Raw genomic sequence first — 10415 nt, 5'->3', positions numbered from 1 at the left:
CTTTGGCATGAGTGCCCTAGGAGGAGAAATACATTAAAGATCCATTCAAGGCCTGATCCTTGCCAGCCCTTTGTGGATTTTCTTTTCTGTTTTAGCCATAATCTTAGTATTAAACTGGATATAATTTAAGAGTCTCTGCTTCATGAAAACTTAGAATATTTGTAAACCATGGCATGGATGAATGAAAAGACTAACTGAAGTGCTAGAAAACACAGACTATCAGTAACCAGAAAGGTTGAAGCCCTAGATTAGTAATCTGCTAATTAAGATGCCAGACAGATAAGGTATCTATAATTGTCATGATGCAAACAAAGTGAGTTCACGATTGAACAAACAGTGGAAGAAAATTTCCAAGAGCTGGATGTAAATTCTCCAGTGGAATGTTGCCATTTCTTTCAGCTGTAGGTACTCTGCAGAAGCTCAGTGATTTCACTGAAATGCCATTGTGGAAGGGGGCGGAATAGCCAAGATCTTGTATTTCAGACAAAAACTTTAAATATTAAGACTTTTTGCTTTATATAGTATTTTAACATAATAATGCCATTAAACTGAAGTATCTCGATTTTATCTATATAAGATCTTTCAGTTAGAAAACTCAGTCTTTTGTTGGAATTTCGCTTATTGGAGCATTCCAAAACTGTGTGCATGCAGCCACAGCTCCCTGTGTATTTCTCTCTGGCTGTATTTCAATCTGAGAAGAAAACAGATTTTTAAAGAAGGGATCAAAACTCCCACAAAACAGAAATTCTGGTTTTTTGACCAGGAGTCATAAAAAAGTCCCAGCAAGTAGCACAATGATATGCAGCTCCAGGGTCTCCTTGAAGATGATTTATAGGAATGCCAAAAAACTGGTGCAGCAATGTTGAAGAGACAAATAGACAAAATCTCTAACCCATAATATTGAAGTTAAAACATGACCTCTGAAACATCTTCAAGAAAGATCTCCAAATATATTATTACTCCAGCAGATGAAAAGATGGCAAAGAATTATAATACAGTGCTGTGTCCTAATTGATTTGGGATATCAGCTTACAACTTCCCGTAAGGATTTTTGGCAGCAATTTTGTGAACGCTGCCAATCAGATTTGCAATCAGATTAGTTTCGCATGCACAGTGTTCTTTATTAGGACATTAAATACCTGACCTTTCAATATTAAGGTTTGCATTATCAAGTTTTTTGGCACTAAGTAAATAACCTGTGACTCTTATTTAGCTTCTCATAGTTTTTGAAAGCTAGGAAAGACAACCTGAGCCCTCTGGAACTGCAGAGCTACATGTGGTAGCTTTGTACACACCAGATACCCTCAAGTCTCCACTTTTTGAAAAGAAACATGAACCTGACTCTTGAAGAAAATTATTTGGCCAAATAATAACATGTAACTTCATACTCAAGAATAAAGGACTGAAAAACTGGAAAATAGTGCTTCCAGCAGCATCTTTCTTCTGCCAAATTTGGGAGTTCACAAGGTCAGATTTCCAACTGGGATACGGTTGGCCAAGGTCCTATGATCTAAATCAAAATGCAAAGATTTTTGTTCAGATTCATGTTGTTAATCCATTGGTAATGCATTTGCTACAGAAATAAAAATTGAAGACATAAACAAATGTGATTTTTAGTTCCTATTCATTCTAGTGGATGTTCAGTTAGCCATAAGTCACATAGAAACTTCAGAGCTGGATGAGTAACATAACGACTTTTATGGTGCACTCATAAAAACCTTAACTGGCTCAAGCAACCAAAGTTAATATTATTCCAGTGTGTTGCCTTGCACTGCTCCCAAACAAAAAACTCATGAAGATTCAGCTAGGGCTATTAAATGCAATACCACAGAAATGTGCCAATCATTGAGCACATGTGCTCACACAAACTACAGAAATGATAAAACAAAAGTGTGCAAAAAAAGTCAAATGCCAAATTCTTGCACAATCCATTCAGACATGCCAGCTTTTCCATGAGAAGCTGAACTAATGAAGTGGATGCCCTGCAAATGCAGTTCTGTACCAGTTATCTCCATCCCTTCCCAGAGACATCTCTAGGTTATCCCCATGTCATCCTCTACTAAATTCCCAATGTTAACAGGATATGTTGCAATTATTCCAGAGCTTTGCACAGGCTGTTTGAATGGTTGAGAAGTTGTCAAATGAAAGGTACAAATGATGAATTGTCATAATTGCTCAATTCTCCAGACCTTTTCTTCAATGAGGGTACTACTTTCATTCTCTTTCCTCTACATAGAAATTAGTTTCCCTGAAACTGGAAGGAACCTAGATATTTCTGGGATCTTGATGAACTTGACCAACTGTTCCTAAGCTGAGGCTTCCCTCAGCTTTCCCAGGTAGAAGTCTTTGACAAAGAGAACATGTTCACATAAACCTAATCTACTTGGGAAATAACATTAGAAATCCCAGAGCAAATGGCCTTCACAATTCCAGCAAAATATGAAAAATGAATAATTTAGCTACACTCAAAAAACAAAGCATGCATTTTAATGCAAATTTTCAGCGGAAAACCCCCGTGTTCATGCAAAGACAGGTATTGCATATGAATATCCCAACACACAAATGGTTGGGGATTACTGTGCTTTCTCACAGAAGAAATATGTGAGCATCTAATTAGAGAAGCCATAGGATAAAATAGTGATATGAAATCAAGCACATACATAGTATGAACAGCCAGCCATTCAGAAAGCCACACCTAATTTTTTGATGGAAAAAAATCTTCTTCATCAAAAAGCCTTCAAAGGTAATACCGTGGAACAAAATCAAATTCAATCTCCGTTATTCATACTTAAAATATTAAAAGGGTATTGAAAGATATGATCCAGTTCTCCTGAAGGGCTATTTTTAGAAAGAACAAGGTCCTGGATGCTAACAGCCTATTGGCCTGGTTCATGCCAGCATAAAATGAATGACCTTGCTGTCACAACCTCATCTGATAGAGAGGAGAGGCTGCAAATGGTGTGAACAGAGACTGAGCTGCAACAAGGTGCAAAACCACGGCATACATAGAGGCAGAGTTAAAGTTGTCACAGTGTCGGTTATTAAAACATTTAAATCTCAGATTGCTTGAACAGTACAGAAGTTTTCCTGTCAGGGTGTTCTTAAAGCTGGTTGCTCACCAACTGGCACTGTGAATCCAAGAGTGGGAGAAATTCTCTTCCCTGTGGCCCAGGCAGCTCGGAAAAGTGGTGCATGCATAGGTGGTGGTGTCAGTACGGGGAGTTAATCACCCTCCCAAGGAAGGGGAAGTGATAAGAGATTCACAAGGTGGTTTACAGCCTTAGTTACCCACAGCATGGATGCCAGTCCTGGTTTACCGGCTGGCCCTGGCCAAATCAACCCACAGTTGCTGTTCTTGGCTAACCTTGACAAAGTCGCTCCTGTTGCCATGAAACAGCTTCCTTCACTTCACTCTTCATCTCCCTCTAATTGCCTTTAGTGCGCTCTCTGCTTCCTCGCTGTGCTTCTCTGCCCTCCCACCTGTAACCTGGTTCGCTCAAGCCGCCGCTCCTGGATTGCGCCGAGTACTTTAGTGTAGCTGCTCTGCATGCAAAGGAGGCGAACCTGATCTCTGTAGAGGAGAGCGACAGTGTCTAGGAACAAAAGAAAGTGCTTGACAAACACTGTCCCCTTAGCAACGATAAGGCTGTAGCTGCTGCCAGACCTCTTACGGTCTCTCTGGAACGAAATGGTATCCTTAACCATTCCTGCTGGGAGGCTTGTGCTAAGTATATAATCTGCATTTCATTTCTCTCTAATTGCAGCAACTTGTTTTGTGTATGTTCCTGCACAGCTGAGAGCTCAAGCCTGCGGAGTACTCGTTACTTGCTTTCCCACTGAACTTAGTCCCCAGGAGCAGTATTGTAAAAATATTTTAAAAAGAAATAAGGGTTCAAAAGGCTGCATCCATCTAATTTCATGTTTCTTTTTACTGATAAAAGCTTTAGTCTGCCTTCTAATTATTTAAAATATTTCAATGTCATGCAGCAACATATGATCTACTCTGATTTTTGGACTTAGCAGAGCTGTTCTTAACGCTGTTTCTGAACATACGTTCTGTTCTTACATTTAAAATAACTACCAGAATATGTCATTCATTCTGATGGCACCACAAATATTCTATTGATGCATTAATGACATTTCTGAATCTAATGAAAATTTTTTTACTAAAAATGCATGAGATCTGCAGAATTGTTAAAGTCACTGTTAAATGCAGGAACCTATTTAAATGCATTTTTTTGATTTACATTTCTATTGCCTTATTAAAAGGCTTCCTTCCATGAAAAAAATCAAATTAGACCTAAACTGGAAGTATAGTGCTGATTTTTTTAAAGGTTGCTCTTTTATACAACGACATCAAGATTAAGAATTCTTCAGAAGAGCTGTAGAATCACAAAGTTAAAGTATTACATATCTGAAGTACTCAGGCTTAATCTACATTTTTAAGGCAATTAATAAAAAGCTACTTTATTAGTCCATTAAAACCATTCTATATTTGCTAGCTTAAGCATATGCTTTCAAAAATTGCTCAACTTCCACTCTGGAATTCTGCTGTAATTTAGCAGAAACTTTCACAAAGACTTCTGAAATACAAATACTTGTAAATGGGGAATTTCACAGAGGCAGAAATGATTCAAGAAGAAAAAAGAAAACTTGGTAACAAACAAAACTGAAGCTAGTTTGCTACTCAAGTACATAAACCAAACTGTTTTAAAAAGCCGATCATCCTGCTTTCTCCTTCTCTAAGACCCAGCTTCTTCCATTAGAAGAAATAAAGTGATACATATTCCAGTCTGACCTCCTTATTTCCCTTAATTATCCTACTGATATCCCATAGTAACAAAGGATTTGAATACTGAAAACTTACACTTAAATAAAGAGGTTGTCCACGGAAAAATATCTTCTATCCTAGAAGAGTGGATAAGTAAACATGATTCCTCTAGGGCATGATGGCATTAGAGCAGGATTGGTTTGGTAGGGGAAGGATGAGTTGTGTTTACAGAGTAGGGAACCATATGAAGGGGCAGTAAGGTATTAGTCATATGGCTTTAAAACCTCTAGTTCTGTTAGGTGTGAGTTTGACTTAGTCATAAAGTTACTTCAGCTATCTAAATGCCCGAAAAGATGTATCTTAACTTCTCTGCTTTTCAAAAAACTTGACGCAGACATATTAAAATAAAAGTGTTTCATTTCAGATGTGTTGAATTACTGTCTCGTATTCACATCTTTTCTAAGAGAGATAGATACAACAAATATCATTAGGAAAAAAATGTAATGGAAAATTGAAAGGATATGTGACAAGTATTCACAAACCCACCATGAAACTTCAAAAATATTTATCCTAAACCCCAAGTTACTGAGCTGGATTCATCATTATAATATTTTTAAAACTGTGAGGCAACATCTGTCTAGAATAGTGCTTTCTAACTTTCTGCCTTCTTTGTCCCTTTCCAACATTAAACTTATTTTTCATTCTTTTCAGCTGCATGTTACCCCTGTCTGGAACCCCTCCACTGCTGATCCCAATCTAAACAATTACTTTGCCTTGGCAGTTCTTGTTGGCTCCCAAAAGTGTTTTCAGTCCAAATGAAAGCTGTATTCTCTACCACCATTTTCTTTGCCAATTCTCCCAAAGTCATTGGTCCTTGTTGCTGGTTATCATCTGTATGCTCCTTTCCCCCTCCTCTACATGCATTTTTGCCCTTGGTAGGTCATTCTTTGGCTCTGTGTTTCATTTTAACTTGCTCTCAATATTCTTTCTACTGCAGCCTATGTGACTGTCCAAAAGAGAGAAGTACTCCACTGGAATTATATCTCTGTAGTTTAGGACAGAATCTGGCCCTTCTTTAAGTTATTTAATGAGATTAATCACTCGTTGCATAATAGAACATTTTAGTCAAAGAGAAGTCAAGTTCCTTTGGTTACATCTTCATTGTACCAATCCACATAATACTATTGCAAGGTAAGCAAATGAAGTTTCCCTTATTTCAAAGATAAATAACAGTGATATAAAAGCTGTAATTACATTTTTCAGTAAAACAGAACCTTCCCATATCTCTGGGGTCAGTTGGCACAGCCTGGATATCTCCATCCTGTGCATAGTCCTGGGTTCTTTTGTCTTGTGAACTGCTTCTGTGGTCCTATGACATCGTCACTGTATCCATGAATTTTTTTTCTTAGATGTCTCAAATAATGTAACAGCTACATACAGTCCACTAGAGTGTGTATTCTTGGCATTTATTGATGTATGGGTAGGTGTTGCCAGGCAGGTTATGATAGTACAAAAGGTAGTTAAGGGTGACAAGCCTGCTGAGGATGTGCTGGAGCACTATACAGGTTACAGGGACACGGTGCAGGTTTTTTGCCACTCAGTGGCAATTTTGATGTGACAAATGTCTTACAAGCATTTTATGAGGCCAAGGATCATTATTTCTTGGAGTATATTGGGTGGGCTAGGTGTACTAAGGTCAGCTTGCCCAGCCATGAATATCCAGTGGAGTAGATTTTTCTTATACTAACTCAATGATGTAAAGTTAAACATTACAATAAGTTGTATTTCAGGGTATAGATAACACAATGATACTGATCCCAATTCAGAACATGGAAGGTGACACCATTGTAAAACAATTTGCCTTTGTTCATTCTCTGTGTGGAAGAGTTTGTTCTATAAGCCATTAGGGAACATGTTTTCAAACAGGTGTCATATTCAGCAATGTTTTTTTGATGGCTGACTTCCCTTGGGTTAATATTTTTTTTAATGAAACCTGCGCTGGTATTTCTGTTACGTGTCTCTAGCCTAAACTATGGTTTGGAGCAAGTACTTACTCATTTAAAGTCGATAAGATTCACAATTGATGAACTGTGAATTAATAAACAAGCTGAATTAATGAACTTACACAAATTCATAGACTTACATTAGATGAACTACTATGCAGACTGTAAGAGGAAACGGCATGTGGGTCCGTTGCATGGAAATACTGTGCCACTAAACTCTAACTTAAGGTTGCTATCAGGCACTGACAAACAGAAATCCAGCATATTCCATCTAGCAGACCAGTGCCATCATTTAATCCATCCAAATGGTTACTCCTACTGGATCTTTTCCTTGGCACAGAGCACAGTTCTCTTAGGAGAGGCAAACCTGCTCAAGGCTAGACAGCCAGCATTTACGTGGAAGTTTTTTGCTGCCATGACAGCACAGCCAACAGAGTTTGGAGCTTACATTCTGACAATGTGCTGAGCTACAAACCACAAAATATTCTTGGTTGATGAAAAGAATAGTATGTAGCTAGGGTACTTGATGATTACTGAACCACAAAAGCAGTGAGGGATTTTTGTCTTCTCATCCTCTCTCACTTATAAAACCTGCCCATTAGGATTATTTCCTCCCATTGTCACCAGCTTTATAAAATTACCCTGCTTCATTTTGTCAGCATGCTAAAACTTCAGCTCACTGGAGGCAATGCTGTTGCACCAAATGAGAATTAGGAAATTAATTGTCTTTTGCAATAGTGACACAATAGAGGACAAATGGCCACAACAAAATCACGACATAGCCTCCTGCAACTCATAATTAACTTTTCCTTGGAATGAGAGGAACATGCTGTCCTGTTTCAAAAATAACAGTGTGCTTGGTTGTGAGCCAGAGTCGGTGATAAATACACTTCTGATTACAGTCAGCAACTTAATTTACAAGCATCTGATTAGAAGAAAAAAAACCAAAACAAAACCACCAAAAAACAACCCTTCGGAAAATACAGTGATATAAAAAAGAGAACTGTGATCTAGTGCACTGAGAACAAGGTTGGAGTCATAAGACTTGGTGTTCCCACTGCTGCCACTAATCTGCTGTCTGACCATGAGCAAGATATCAGATGTTTCTATCTCAGTTTCTTTGAGCTGGTAATTAGCTATCTGCAGGCACACCTTAGAGATCAAGGCTTTAACTGTGATCTATGAATAAAACATCCAGTTCATATAGAAAAAGGTTCCAGAATTCTGAGGATAGGTTTCCACTTCCAACAGTTGAAAGTCCTTAATACCTTGTCTGCGGGCATTTATACTGGGGAATTTTAGCAGAGTTATATGCCCACATGATATGATTAAGGCCACAGGAATAGAGATAAACCAGCCTTAGGCAGAATTAAGATCCATGCCATTGTACATGCCCCACTCACAGGATTTGCCACAAACCATACTGGTCTTCTAAAAGTCTGCATTTGTTCCAATCCAGCATATTACAGCTGTATCAGATGCCAGATCAGAAAAATGGATATAATTTGTCTTCCAAGCTGATAATCAGACATTTACATTTAAAGATAATATACTGCTCTGTGTCCCAAAAGAGCAGCAATATGTGATTGAACAGAGAGTATGCAATTACATGTTGATGTTCAGTAGGCAGAGAATAGCCCTGAATGACTCCAGTGATAAATGCCTCATTGTATTAAAAAATACACTGATGCAACATCAAAGCTAACTGCTAACCCTCTAAAACTTCTTGCTTCTGGAAAGTAAATCAAAATTTGCCATTGCTGCCTGTGAGTACCACACTAATAACCCTAATGGGCTGCACCTTTCAGCATGGCATTATTTCACTTGCCAAATTTTATTATTTAGTTATCAGTTCTCAAATTAAAAATATTTTCCCAACGTTTTCCGTTTTTAGCCTCAGCCTGGAAAGTTTAGACAAAACTTTTTGCTGTTTGTGAGAGCATGCTTTGGGTAAAAGATCATGTCAATTAAGTTTACTTATTAATTAATTAAAGTTACACATTTCTGATGTTTATTGGCGGCATTACTTCCTTGAGTCAGTACTGGGATTTGTAACAAGTCAAGTCTAAATCCAACCCACTTTTGTGGTCCCCTGGGAGTGACAGTAAAACACTTTTTTTTAGGTGTTCTTTATGCAGCTCATAAGGGAAACTTAAAAATACAGTTAATGGTTTGTTTTACAATTGTTTGCTAGAACAGTTTTTCATGAGTTTTCTTTCCAAATTTTCTCGATTCTAAACCCAGTTTTTTGAATGCTATTGGAAAAGATTTTTTAAAATATTTTTGATACTAAAGAGACAAGGAGAGAGAGAAAAAAAACCATGCTTCACTTTCATGTGTGCATAAATTAAGATCATAAAGCAAAAGAATTCAAAGGATCTGACTTTCAAGCTTTCAGATACATTATCCCATCTGGCTTACATTTTGCCCAGAGAAAGAGATTCTGCTCTTTGGGGACAGGGAGAGAACAGCACTCAGGAAGCATGTTCAGCAGAGACTAACCAGGCTTTGACCTGTGAAGCTGTGCTTCTACACCGATCTGTGGTGACAGTACAAAAGAGTGCGTAGGAAGCAAGAGGAGGCGTATGGTTTATGAATCCATGCCAGTGCCATTCCACTGGCAAAATCCCCTGCCGGGGAAGGGAAGCTGTTGCAGAAGCCCCTGCACGCTGGAGGCTGCAGCTGTGTGCACGGAGCACTTATGCTAATTTGGCCCAACCTGGGAAAAGATCGGGGGTGGCTTCGTCACTGGCACAGAATAACTCTGCTGAACGCTCTCATTTGTGCTCAGGGCAGTGATCAGAATTAAGCTCTGAGAACTGAATCTATTAATATGAGTGCAGAAAGAATCAGTTTCTTTTCTATCACACGATTTGAAGATATCTGAGTTTTTCCACTGTGTTTTAAGGTCCTGTTGCCATAGTAGGCATAGAAGTTGAGAACAATGAGCTGCTGCTCAAGGAAGGGACTGAGGAGTTGCAGAACAGCGGTTCAAAAAAGGACACAAGGCAATTACAGAAGTTGCAGGGAAATGAAATAATTTTTCTTTTATCACAATGCTTGCCATTTCTGTTTTGACACTGGTGGCAAAGAATAAATGCCAAGAAAAGAGATTTAATCTACATTCAAAGAAATGATTTTTAAAAAGACAGATCAAACCATGTTCGTAATACATGGTGACAGTATTCTGAAAAATGAGAACTGCTTCATGTAAAAATAGTCATGGATGAGACCTACCTACCTCCTGAATTTTATCTTAAGATCAATATTCTTTAGAAGTACTACAACTTACATTATTTTCACCTGGAAAGGAAAAAAGTATTCTGTTTTTGGGGTTTTTTTTTACCTGATACTCAGTTCTTTTGGAGGTAAATAATGCACATAACAGGATAATGCATCTTTGGATATTGCTTTCTTTTTAGTCTTCTGTTACATAGTTTTCTAGAGTTGATTTCTGTGCCTGGCAAGCCAAGAGAAATTGCTGTTATGGGACCCTTTTACAGCTTGGGAAGACAAAGTTAACAAACTTATAACTTCCAAGTAGAAGCCCATTTGCCAAAGAATTACATAATGCTCCATTTGACTGCAGTGGCTCTTAACAACATGTATTTTATAGACAGTAGTGCACTTCTAGGGCCCAG

This window comes from Sylvia atricapilla, chromosome 3 (assembly GCF_009819655.1).
Source record: "Sylvia atricapilla isolate bSylAtr1 chromosome 3, bSylAtr1.pri, whole genome shotgun sequence".
NCBI classification, from domain to species: domain Eukaryota; kingdom Metazoa; phylum Chordata; class Aves; order Passeriformes; family Sylviidae; genus Sylvia; species Sylvia atricapilla.
This window is presented reverse-complemented; position numbering follows the sequence as displayed.